Source organism: Pogoniulus pusillus, chromosome 4, assembly GCF_015220805.1.
Source record: "Pogoniulus pusillus isolate bPogPus1 chromosome 4, bPogPus1.pri, whole genome shotgun sequence".
Lineage (NCBI taxonomy): Eukaryota > Metazoa > Chordata > Aves > Piciformes > Lybiidae > Pogoniulus > Pogoniulus pusillus.
The window spans coordinates 43674798-43687644 of NC_087267.1; positions in this window are offsets into that span (position 1 = coordinate 43674798).

The window sequence follows — 12847 nt, forward strand, 5'->3', positions numbered from 1 at the left end:
ACTCTGCCAACAACTTCCTCGTAACATCCAGCTTGTACTGGACACATCAAATCAGATGAGCTGAGATTTCTAACAATCATGGCCATTCACATCACATCCTAAAGCAGTGCAAACAAACCTGCAAAGCTGTCTGCAAAGCAAAGCACAACCTCCAAGCATGAAGCAGGCAGCATTGTCACTTTAACCTCAAAATACTACAAGCACTATCTCTATTTTAATCAGAAAGTCTTCATCTCCAGTGTTGCTGTGGATTGCACTGCTATGCAGTTTATTTCCCTGTGGTTAACTTAAAAAGAAAGGTGCTAGGAAGTAAAGCTACTTTACTAAAACAGATCTGATCTCAAGTACTGGACTGTGCTAGACTCTTCCCCTTCTAGTCAGTCTGCATTCTGCTAAGGCAACCTTTCTAGGCAGTGCATTTACAGATGGCTCTAATTTCACAGTAAGAATGAGAACTTCCTAAATATAAGGATAAACTTGTATTCACTTTATTTATGAAGCATTTCCCATGTATCTTCCTTCAGTTTCATGGCTTAGCCCTTCATTTTTAAAAGAAGGGTTGGTATTTCTCCACTGAAAAGGTTGACAAGCTCTGAAGCAGGCTGCCCAGGGAAATGGTGGAGTCACCATCCCAGGAGGGATTTAAAAGGTGTGTAGATGTGGTGATGAGTGACAGAGTTTAGTGGCAGCCTTAGCAATGCTGGGTTGACAATTGGTCTCAATGATCTTAAAGGTTTTTTCCAACTGAAGTGTTTCTATGATCACAGAATTTCTTAGATTGGAAAAGGCCTTCAAGATCATTGAGCCCAAGCATTAGTTTCACACTGACAAGTCCCTGACCAAACCAAATCCCCCAGCACAACATCTAATCACTATGAATCGCTATGGTTGGAAAGGACCACCAGGATCAGCCAGTCCAACCCTCATCCCAGCATCCTTCATCACTAGACCAGAGCCTCAAGCTCCACAGCCACTCTCCTTTTAAACACCTCCAGGGATGATGACTCCACCACCTCCCTGGGCAGCCTGTTCCAGTGCCTGACCACCTGCTCAGGAAAGAACTTCCTCCCAACAGCCAACCTAAACCTCCCCTGATGCAACTTGAGGCCATTTCCTCTTGCCCTATCATTAGTAACTGGGGAGAAGAGAGCAGCTCCAGCCTCACTACAACCTCCTTTTAGGTAGTTGTAGAAGGCAATAAGGTCCCCTCTCAGGCTCCTTTCTCCAGACTAAACAAGCCCAGCTTCCTCAGCCACTCCTCACAGGTCATGTTTGCCAGACCTCTCCCCAGCCTCATTTGCCCTTCTCTGCACCCACTCCAGCACCTCAATGTCCCTCCTATACTGTGCTGACCAAAACTGGACACAGTACTCAAGGTGTGGTCTCAGGAGTGCTGAGTTCAGAGGCATGATCCTATGATATAATTCACATCTCTAACTTTGTGGAAGGAAGAAAATCAACAGGACAAATAACTAATTTAGAGTGACAGAATCCCATTGAGAAAAGAGCTGGCATCCTAGGTGTAAAGAGAGAATCAAATAGTTGATTTCATCAAAAAGTACTAAGAAAATCACTGTAGATTGAAATGCTGCAGAGCAGTATCACAGCGTGACAGTCACTGGGAAAAACAATAAAGAGACTGAAGTCTACAAAGGTGGAGAACACAACAATAACAGAGGAATTTAGTTCCTTCTAGGAACAAGTCACAACAGGAAGGGCAAAAGGCTAAATCATGAGACCCATAACTAACTACTTATTAAGGCAATGAATCAGGTAATTCATGAGAAGCATCTCTCAGGGAAGTCTGGAAAGTGCAATAGGTATAGATCAAAATTTATCCATCACCATTTGTAATATTAAGTAGGGTATAATTGTACACACCCATATAGGAGCAAAGAAAGCCCCCAAATTAATCTCATTAAATTCAGGAAAGCTGCAGGCAGGTAGAGAAATGTCACCTTCCTGCCAAGTCTAAAGGCCCCAGGCAGACTGGTCATGGAGTAAACATTGGGTTTTTTGTTTGCCCTGGACATATGCTTTAACTTCTCAAATGCCAGAACTGAAGAATAGTTTGGGTTGAAAGGGATAGTAAGGATCAGTTAGTTCCAACCCTACTGCCATGTCCTTAGTATCACAGTATCACAGTATCACCAAGGTTGGAAAAGACCTCATAGATCATCAAGTCCAACCCTTTACCACAGTGCCCAAGGCTAGACCATGGCACCAAGTGCCACATCCAACCTTGCCTTGAACTGCCCCAGGGACGACGACTCCACCACCTCCCCGGGCAGCCCATTCCAGTGCCCAATGACTCTCTCAGTGAAGAACTTTAGAGACATCTCCTACTAGACCAGGTTGCTCAAGGCCTCGCCTCGTCTAACCCAGTTTTGAACACTTTCAGGTTTGGAGCCTCCACAGCTTCTCTGGGCAACTTGTTCCAGTGCCTCACCACCCTCACAGAGAGTGATTTCTTCCTGTTGTCTAACCTAAGTTGAGCTTCTTCCAGTTTGAACCCATTGCATCTTGTCCTGTTACACCATGCCTTGGGAAAAAGTCCCTCCCTAGCTCTCCTGTAGCCCACTTCAAATACTGTAAGGATGCCCTAAGGTCTCCTCTGAGCTGGCTGTTCTCCAGGCTGAACAACCCCAGCTTCCTCAGCCTGTCCTCATAGGAGAGGTGCTCAAGCTCTCTGATCATCTCCATGGTCCTCCCCTGGACTTTCTGTAACAGTTCCACATCCCTCTTGTGCTGGGGGCTCCAGAGCTGGACACAGGCCTCCAGGCCTTTGGAATGGGCTGCCTGGGGAGGTGGTAGAGTCACCATCCCTGGAAGTGTTCAGTAAAAGACTGGCTGAGGCACTTAGTGCCATGGTCTGGTTGACTGGATAGGGCTGGGTGCTAGGTTGGACTGGATGAGCTTGGAGGTCTCTTCCAACCTGATTGATTCTATGATTCATATGATTAATTTGCAGGGCCACCCTCATCACTACAAGTCTTGGTGGTAGATAATAACCACATCTGAAATACCTTTTTCACCTCTGTCTGCAAAGGTGAGGAAGCATTGTCCAGCTTTGTGTCCTCCAACAGATCCTGGATGATGCTGAGGTCTGATCTTCCAACTCATTTTTCCTTCAGGGTTTTAAACCTTTCCATGTTGGTCATTTACTTTTTGAATTCCTCTAATGATTGCTCTCTCAGGAGTCCAACCTCTGTACCTGCCTTTCTTGTCTCACCTGGCTCTGCTCTGTACCTTTTGTTGTGTCTTATTAGTGCCATGGTCTAGTTGATTGGACAGGGCTGGATGCTGGGTTGGACTGGATGATCTTGGAGGTCTCTTCCAACCTGGTTGATTCTATGATTCTATGATTCAATTTAGCCATTTTCCCAGCAGTTTGAGATGAACTTGATGCAGCTGGGTCTCCTGAACTCCTGGGAGAGGAAGAGGATTTAGGAGATGGGATTACAGGCAAGACTGTGCATGAGCTCTTGATTTTCATACTCTTGAGAAGTGCCACGAGCCTTGGCTGGGACACTTCATCATACCTGCAAGCAAGTTGGAAAAGGTGAACAGCCAAAGTGATAAAATTTGCTACACATCTGAAATTACTCAGAATAATCAGCCAAAAGCTGAGAGGAAGACATGGCAGGAGGATGGCTTAATGCTGGCTGGGTGATGAGGTGGCAGATGGGCCCCAGTGCTAATGAATGCAAAGCAATGCACACAGGAGAAAATTGCTCTGACAAAACACATACAGTGGCAGGCTCCAAATCAGCTGCTTCCATTAGGGAAGGAGAAGCTGCATTTGGTTTGGATCGTGCTCTGGAAATGCCTGCTTGGTGCTCCCAAGAAGGCCAGAAAGGAGACAGGCTGCTGGGAGGCATGCAACTGAAAGAAATAAAAGGGAGGGAGGGAGGGAAGGGAGGGAGGGAGGGAGGGAGGGGAGGAGGGGAGGAGGGGAGGAGGGGAGGAGGGGAGGGAGGGAGGGAGGGAGGGAGGGAGGGAGGGAGGGAGGGAGGGAGGGAGGGAGGAAGGAAGGAAGGAAGGAAGGAAGGAAGGAAGGAAGGAAGGAAGGAAGGAAGGAAGGAAGGAAGGAAGGAAGGAAGGAAGGAAGGAAGGAAGGAAGGAAGGAAGGAAGGAAGGAAGGAAGGAAGGAAGGAAGGAAGGAAGGAAACGTACTCGGAGGAGGGGAGGGAGGGAGGGAGGGAGGGAGGAAGGAAGGAAGGAAGGAAGGAAGGAAGGAAGGAAGGAAGGAAGGAAGGAAGGAAGGAAGGAAGGAAGGAAGGAAACAAACGTACTCGTAAATCCAACATGGACCTTTGAGTGGGGACCTTTGAGTGGCCATTTACACTCCAGGGCATCTCAACGTCTTCAAGAAACCAAACTGCCATGCCAAAAGGTTTCATAATCAGATGATTTGACTGAAAAGAGGTAGCTGAAGTGGATCCAGAAAGCACCAAGCATCCAAAATGGCATAGAAAAGGTAAAATAAGGAGTTGTTGTTTTGACCCCGATGGTGATCTCTAAGAAGATGTAAAATGAAGCAATGCTGGAGGGAAAAAAATCAGCTTATAAATACCTCATTCATTATAATTCCTCTTTATCCATGGTAGGGTTTTGCTGGATGTGGATCGTTTGTACAGATCTCCACTGAGGATGAGCTTTGCTAATATGCTGAAGTGGCATTAGAGGGCAGTGCATAGCAACCTAACTGGAGATCTTTGGGGTGGAAATGGTGGTTGCAGGAAACACAGCTCCAATACCCCCCCATCCCTGCCAAAACTGTTGAGAATCAGGAAAGCAGAGTGGTTCCCACCCACACAGGTGGAAGATGGTGGGGACCACAATGTGGTACAAAAACGAAGCATAAAGAACTGCTCATAAAATCATAGAATCAACCTGGTTGGAAGAGACCTCCAAGATTATCCAGTCCAACCTAGCACCCAGCCCTGTCCAGTCAACCTGACCATGGCACTAAGTGCCCCAGTCAGGCTTTTCTCCAACACCTCCAGGGATGGTGACTCCACCACCTCCCTGAGCAGCCCATTCCAATGCAAATCACTCTCTCTGCCAACAACTTCCTCCTAACATCCAGCCTAAACCTCCCCTGGCACAGCTTGAGACTGTGTCCCCTTGTTCTGTTGCTGCTTGCCTGGCAGAAGAGACCAACCCCACCTGGCTGCAGCCTCCCTTCAGGGAGCTGTAGACAGCAATGAGGTCAGCTCTGAACCTCCTCTTCTGCAGGCTGCACACCCCCAGCTCCCTCAGCCTCTCCTCACAGGGCTGTGTCCCAGGCCTCTCACCAGCCTCATTGCCCTTCTCTGGACATGTTCCAGCACCTCAACATCTCTCTTGAATTGAGGAGCCCAGAACTGGACACAGGACTCAAGGTGTGGCCTGACCAGTGCTGAGTACAGGGGCAGAATAACCTCCCTTGTCCTACTGGCCACACTCTTCCTTATCCAGGCCAGGATGCCATTGGCTCTCTTGGCCACATGTCCTCATCTTGGCCACTGCTGCCTCATCTTCAACTACTCTCTCTCAGCAGCCCCAGGTCTCCCTCTCCTCCTGGCTGCTCTCAGCCACTCTGTCCCCAGCCTGTAGAGCTGCTTGGGGTTGTTGTGGACGAAGTGCAGAACCCTGCACTTGGCCTTGTTTAATCTCATCCCATTGGCCTCTGCCCACCCATCCAGCCTGTCTAGAAGAGTAAAGTGCCAGAAGAAAATGTTTTCTGACTCAAGAAAATTGACTTTGGTTTGCTGGCTTGAAAGAAACAACATCTTGAAGGCAGAACAACCTGAAAGAATTGAAAATAGTTAGAAAGGCATTTTAAATACCTTTTTGTTTCTTCCTCCTGCTGAGGCAATAGCTGAAAATCCCACTGTGGAAACAATAAAGAAAACATTTGGTTTGGGTTTTTTCCATCTATGGAATGACCCAAAAGCCCCAGAACATGGTGGATTTTCTTTATGTAGATCTTCCTTACTTCACATTTTTACCTAATGTCATATTTTGGCTGAGCTCCATGAAAATATGAGTAAGAACAGAATTATTTCATCACAGATGAAGTTTCCAACACATGCACTTCAGTATTTTTTGATCACAACCAAATAAAGCTCCGTTGCTATTGACACTGCAGAGTGAAGTGTTGTTGGTTGGCCAGTGGTAGGGGAAAAAAATGCTATAAATGAGGAAATGACCATTTTGTCCTGGCCTCACTGTCTCAAGCTTATTTGAAGAACTGAGAAAACATGTTGAAAATGTAACAGTGAAAATGTTACACACAACAGTCTCAAGTTGTGCCAGGGAAAGTATAGGCTGGATGTTAGGAGGAAGTTCTTCACAGAGAGAGTGATTGGCATTGGAATGGGCTGCCCAGGGAGGTGGTGGAGTCACCATCCCTGGAGGTGTTCAAGCAAAGCCTGGCTGAGGCACTTAGTGCCATGGTCTAGTTGACTGGATAGGGCTGGGTGCTAGGTTGGACTGGATGATGTTGGAGGTCTCTTCCAACCTGGTTGATTCTATGGTGATGATCTATGATCATAAACAAGACTTGGTGGTTTAGAATCATAGAATCAGTCAGGGTTGGAAGGGACCACAAGGATCAGCCAGTTCCAATCCCCCTGCCGTGGCCACAGACACCCTACCCTAGATCAGGCTGGCCACAGCCTCATCCAGCCTGGCCTTAAACACCTCCAGGCATAAGGCCTCAACCACCTCCCTGGACAACCCAGTCCAGAGTCTCACCATCCAGGTCCCCTTCTTCCTGGCTGCTCTCCAGCCACTCTCTCCCCAGCCTGTAGAGCTGCTTGGGGTAGTTGTGGCCAAAGTGCAGAACCCTGCACTTGGCCCTGTTAAATTGTGCTAATTGTTTTATCATGCTAAGCTGTAAATAAAAAACTTCATTCAATTTCCAGGTGGACTGAGCCTAGTCTGGATGATTTTCCTAAGTGTGTGTGTTGGGGGGGGGGGGGGAGTAACACTCAAACCATCACAAAGACCACTTGAGGGCTTATGGTCATCTAGATGACTGGATGGGGCTGGGTGCTAGGTTGGACTGGATGATCTTGGAGGTCTCTTCCAACCTGGTTGATTCTATGATTCTATTCTCTGCAAATGAAAATATCTCACGTTGAGTGCTCAAACCCAGAAGGAGTCTCAGAGAGCAATTTTCAACATGAGTTGAAAGATCTGAATGAAAGCTCCCTCCAAATGTACAGGTAGGGTTTTGTTTTGAAGCAGAACACAGTTCCGGAATGAAGATGAAATTCTAAGAACTGTGGGTTGTTACTGAGTGATACCACATTGCTCTGGAAATGCAGCTGTGTTGATCATTTGCAGATAGGTAAGGTTCACATTCTGCTTGCTTCAGATTTATATCAAATTCTTGTGAACAACCATTTCCAGGCCAAAAGAGCTGAGCCTAAGAACTTGAGGTTGAAATAGAACAGTCTGAGCTCCTGGAGATGGCTGTTACAACACTCTCAGCATAATCAAAATGATTTGGTGTTAAGAGCACATGGATGGGCACTAGGATACCCATGGGTAGTAACTGTGTAGTATCCCACCTTGATGGTTTTCAAAGTCAAGCTGTATTAAATCAATTTTGATCTTGTAACCAACCTTAAATTAAGCAGCAGACTGGACCAGACCTTTCCATTGCGAATTATTCTGTGTCTGTGGTTATTTCTGTAGCTTTGTTACTTGCTGTAATTCCACAGAGATGAGGCAAAGCAGAGGGTTTAGAATCAGATAATGGTTTAAGCTGAAAGTTCATCTAGTTACAGTCTACCTGGTGTAGGTTGGAAGATCATCTAGTTACAATCTCCCTGGTTTAGGTTGGGAGATCATCTAGTTACAGTCTCCCTGCTTTAGGTTGGAAGATCATCTAGTTCCAATCTCCATGGTTTAGGTTGGAAGATCATCTAGTTACAGTCTCCCTGGTTTAGGTTGGGAGATCATCTAGTTCCAATCTCCCTGGTTTAGGTTGGGAGATCATCTAGTTACAGTCTCCCTGGTTTAGGTTGGGAGATCATCTAGTTACAGTCTCCATGGTTTAGGCTGGGAGATCATCTAGTTACAGTCTCCCTGGTTTAGGTTGGAAGATCATCTAGTTCCAATCTCCCTGGTTTAGGTTGGAAGATCATCTAGTTACAGTCTCCCTGGTTTAGGCTGGGAGATCACCTAGTTCAATCTCCCTGGTTTAGGCTGGAAGATCATCTAGTTACTGTCTCCCTGGTTTAGGCTGGAAGATTATCTAGTTACAGTCTCCCTGGTTTAAGGTGGGAGATCATCTAGTTCCCATCTCCCTACCATAAGCAGACACCCTCCCTTAGACCAGGTTGCTCAAAGCTCCATGCAGAATGGGCTTGAACACTTCCAGGGATGAGGCATCCATAATCCTTCTGAGCAACCTGTTCCTGTGTTTTACCACCCTTCTGCTGAAGAAATTTTTCCTTAAATCTAATCTAAATTCTTCAGTTTGAAACCCTTATCCCTCACCCTGTCACTACACTCTCCAGGTAAAGAGTCCCTCCTCATCTTTCTGGTAGGTCTGTTTTAATCATGGGATAACAGCTACATGGTCTCCCTGGAGCATTCTCTTTAGCATCCAGGCTTGCTCTGGATTACTGACCAAGTGCTCTGGTCACTGGAAAGATGTACAAAAAGTATTCTGCTCCTCTTCTGTTAGTTGTTTAGCTCAGAAATGACAGAAGTAGTAATAAAATGCAAGTGGATGCTGTGTTCCCTGAATCAAACACATGCTCACCTCTCAGCAGCGAGTTTCCTGTTACCTGATTCCAGGTAAACTTGTTATCCATAGAGGAACACCATGTCCAGGTGAAACTTGTTATCCCTAGAGAAACACCATGTCCAGATTCATCCTCAGATGTCCAGGTGAAACTTGTTATCCCTAGAGGAACACCATGTCCAGATTCATCCTCAGATGTCCAGGTGAAACTTGTTATCCCTAGAGAAACACCATGTCCAGATTCATCCTCAGATGTCCAGGTGAAACTTGTTATCCATAGAGGAACACCATGTCCAGATTCATCCTCAGATGTCCAGGTGAAACTTGTTATCCCTAGAGAAACACCATGTCCAGATTCATCCTCAGATGTCCAGGTGAACCTTTTATCCCTAGAGAAACACCATGTCCAGATTCAACCTCAGATGTCCAGGTGAAACTTGTTATCCATAGAGGAACACCATGTCCAGATTCATCCTCAGATGTCCAGGTGAAACTTGTTATCCATAGAGAAACATTAAGATTGTGTGTTGACAGCTTTCACATACCTTCAAGAAGGGAAACTCCACAACCCTCTTGAGCAGCCTATCCCAGAGTTCAGTTACTTTCACAGTACAAAAATTGTTTCCTGATGTTCTGAGAGGACCTCCTGTGTGTCAGTTTGTGCCTCTTTACTCTTATCCTAGCACTGGGCACCACTGAACAGAGCCTGGCTCTGTCCTCTCTGAATCCTCCTTTCTGGTATTTATATACATTGAGAAGCCTCCTCCTGCATCTTCTTTTCTCACTGTTGAACAGTTCAAACTATCTCAACCTTTCTACACAGGAGAGATGATTCAGTCCCTTAATCATTGTTGTAGCCCTTTGCTGGACTTTCTCCAGTGTGCTCATGATCTTTAGGATGGATCTACCCTTGATCTAGGGTAGGGTGTCCCTGCCCATGGCAGGGGGGTTGGAACTAGATGATCCTTGTGGTCCTTTCCAACTCTAACTGGTTGGATTCTATGGTTTAGGTCTCCCTATGGAAGTGCAGCTCTCCCTGTGGGCTGTATTACCCAAGCTGATGGTTTCACCCTTCACCAGCTTTGTTGCATTTTTCTAGACATGCTCCAGCACCTCAATGTCTTTCTTGTAGTGAGGGGTCCAAAACTGAACCCAGAACTTGAGGTGTGGTCACTTCCCTGCTCCAGCCGGTCACACTATTGCTGATCCAAGCCAGGATGCTGTTGGTCTTCTTGGCCACCTGAGCATGCTTCTGGCTCATGTTCAGATGCCTCTCAGCCAGCACCTCCAGGTCCTTTTCTGCCAGACAGCTTTCCAGCCCCAGGGTCCCAAGCCTGTAGCATTGCCTGAGGTTGTTGTGATCCAAGTGCAGGACCTCACACTTGGCCTGTTAAATCTCATACATTTGACCTCAGCCCATCAATTCAGCCCGTCTGCATCTCTTTGCAGAGCCTTTCTACCCTCAAGCAGATCAGTATTCCTACCCAATTTAGTGTCATCCTTATCCTTGACATTGGGAAGGGACCAGTCTAGCCTAAACAGTGTGAGTCTGCTTTAGGGCTCAGACCCTCAGGAGGCACCTGGCAGCATTTTCTCCAGCTTTTTAGCACTTGGCCTGTTAAACCTCATACAATTGACCTCAGCCCATCAATTCAGCCTGTCTGCATCTCTTTGCAGAGCCTTTCTACCCTCAAGCAGATCAATACTCCCATCCAATTTAGTGTCATCCTTATCCTTGATGTTGGGAATGGACCAGTCTAGCCTAAACAGTGTGAGTCTGCTTTAGGGCTCAGACCCTCAGCAGGCACCTGGCAGCATTTTCTCCAGCTTTTTAGCAATTCCACTTCCAGTCCCAGAGTAGGACTGTACATATTTGATATATAGACAGATCAGATGTTCTACAATTGTAATATAATCCATCTTATCCAATTTTAGCTATCTAGACCCCAATAAGTTTTCAAGCATCAGCTATGGCCATGAGGTGAACCACGTCTAGAAGACAGTTCATGGAACAACACTTCCTTAAGGTACTGGGACAGTTCCTATGTTCCACCTCACATCCAGTCTCAGGATTTATATTTTTGTTTCTAGTTTGAAATTTACAAAAACATTTGTGAGCCTTGAGGTTTTTGGTAACTCTCCAATTCACAACAGACTGCTGAGGTAAGAAACAAAGAGCTGTGTGTTTATTCTCACATGCAAGAGAGGAAATCTTTCATCTTGTATGTCATAAAACAACCCAATGACTGGAAGCTAAGGCAAGATCAAGGACAAAGGCTGATTATTCTGCATTTTTCTAGGTAGGATTGCTTGCTTCTTTCTTTGGAGATATTATCCTTATTATTGAAAAAGGGCCTGATACTGAACTATATTGATGGGGAATTTACTCCAGATTAGAAATCCCTTTGCTTCTTAAGCAAAAGCACTGAAGCCAGACATAGAATCATAGAATCAACCAGGTGGGAAGAGACCTCCAAGATCATCCAGTCCAACCTAGCACCCAGCCCAGACCAATCAACCAGACCACGGCACTAAGTGCCCCTGACAGGCTTTGCTTGAACAACTCCAGGGACAGCAACTCCACCACCTCCCTGGGCAGCCCATTCCAATGCCAATCACTCTCTCTGCCAACAACTTCCTCCTAGCACCCAGCCTAAACCTCCCCTGGCACAACTTGAGACTGTGTCCCCTTGTTCTATTGCTGGTTGCCTGGCAGAAGAGACCAACCCCACCTGGCTACAGCCTCCCTTCAGGTAGTTGTAGGCAGCAATGAGGTCAGCTCTGAGCCTCCTCTTCTGCAGGCTGCACACCCCCAGCTCCCTCAGCCTCTCCTCACAGGGCTGTGCTCCAGTCATCCCAGGGCTTTGAGATATTGGAGCCCACTACAGAGGCCGCCTTAAGAGTGAGGCACTTCACAGAATTGAGTGTACTTAGAATCATAGAATCACAGAATCAACCAGGTTGGAAGAGACCTCCAAGCTCATCCAGTCCAACCTAGCACCCAGCCCTGTCCAATCAACCAGACCATGGCACTAAGTGCCTCATCCAGGCTTTTCTTAAATACCTCCAGGGATTGCAACTCCACCACCTCCCTGGGCAGCCCATTCCAATGCCAATCACTCTCTCTGGCAAGAACTTCCTCCTAACATTCAGCCTAGACCTCCCCCAGCACAACTTGAGGCTGTGTTCTGCAACACCTGAGCTAAAACAGATGCTTTGCAACAAACATGTTCACTGTCTCACTTGCTTTTCCTTCTACACTCCCAATTTCTGTAAACCCAAAACCTTAGCCATAAGTGAGCAATGCCCAGGTGTGAACATTGTCCATCCTTCTGTTCCCCAAAAGCAAGGAAGCCATCTGAAAAGAAGAAGACATCAGCCTCTCTTCAGGTAACAGCCTTGTAAACAGCATTATCTCCGCCGTCAGAGGAGACCACACGTGCGTAAAAAGGATGTGCTATCAAAAAATATCTGTAATGGTGACCTTAAAAAGAGTACAAGAAGTGCTGCTAATGAATTTCTTGTTATTTTAGAAAGGGACTTTCTTCTCTGTTGGTGTGAAGAGCTTCCTGAAGCAAAAACAGACAAAGCCCTTCTGTCTTTCTCTTTAACTATAAGGTAGAAGACTTCTCGGCTAAGCTTCTGCTCAGTTGTTTCCCAGTTATTGAGGCTTAGGAGGTCATGCTCTGAAGGAAGACTTTTAAAGTCTTTGCTCAAAGACTGCATGACATTAAGCAGGAGATCATAAAGACAACTCTGCAGCTACAGTCAAGACTGTTATCAACAGGTTAGAGGGTTTAGGCAGGGGAAGAGGCAAGGAAGTGGCTTCCCCAGGCCACATTTGGAGTTAGCAGAGGAGCCAAAATTAGGATGAGGTGTGCTCAGCTGTCTCCTCTGGGCTCTTCCTTCCCAGGCAGCAGTTCCTTATCATTAAGGTGTCTCTCTCCGGTATATCTGGGCTCCTCTGGGCTGATCCTTCCCAGGCAGCAGTTCCTTATCATTAAGGTGTCTCTCTCCAGTATATCTGAGCTACTCTGGGCTCATCCTGCCCAGGCAGCAGTTCCTTATCAGTAAGGTCTCTCTCTCCAGTATATCTGG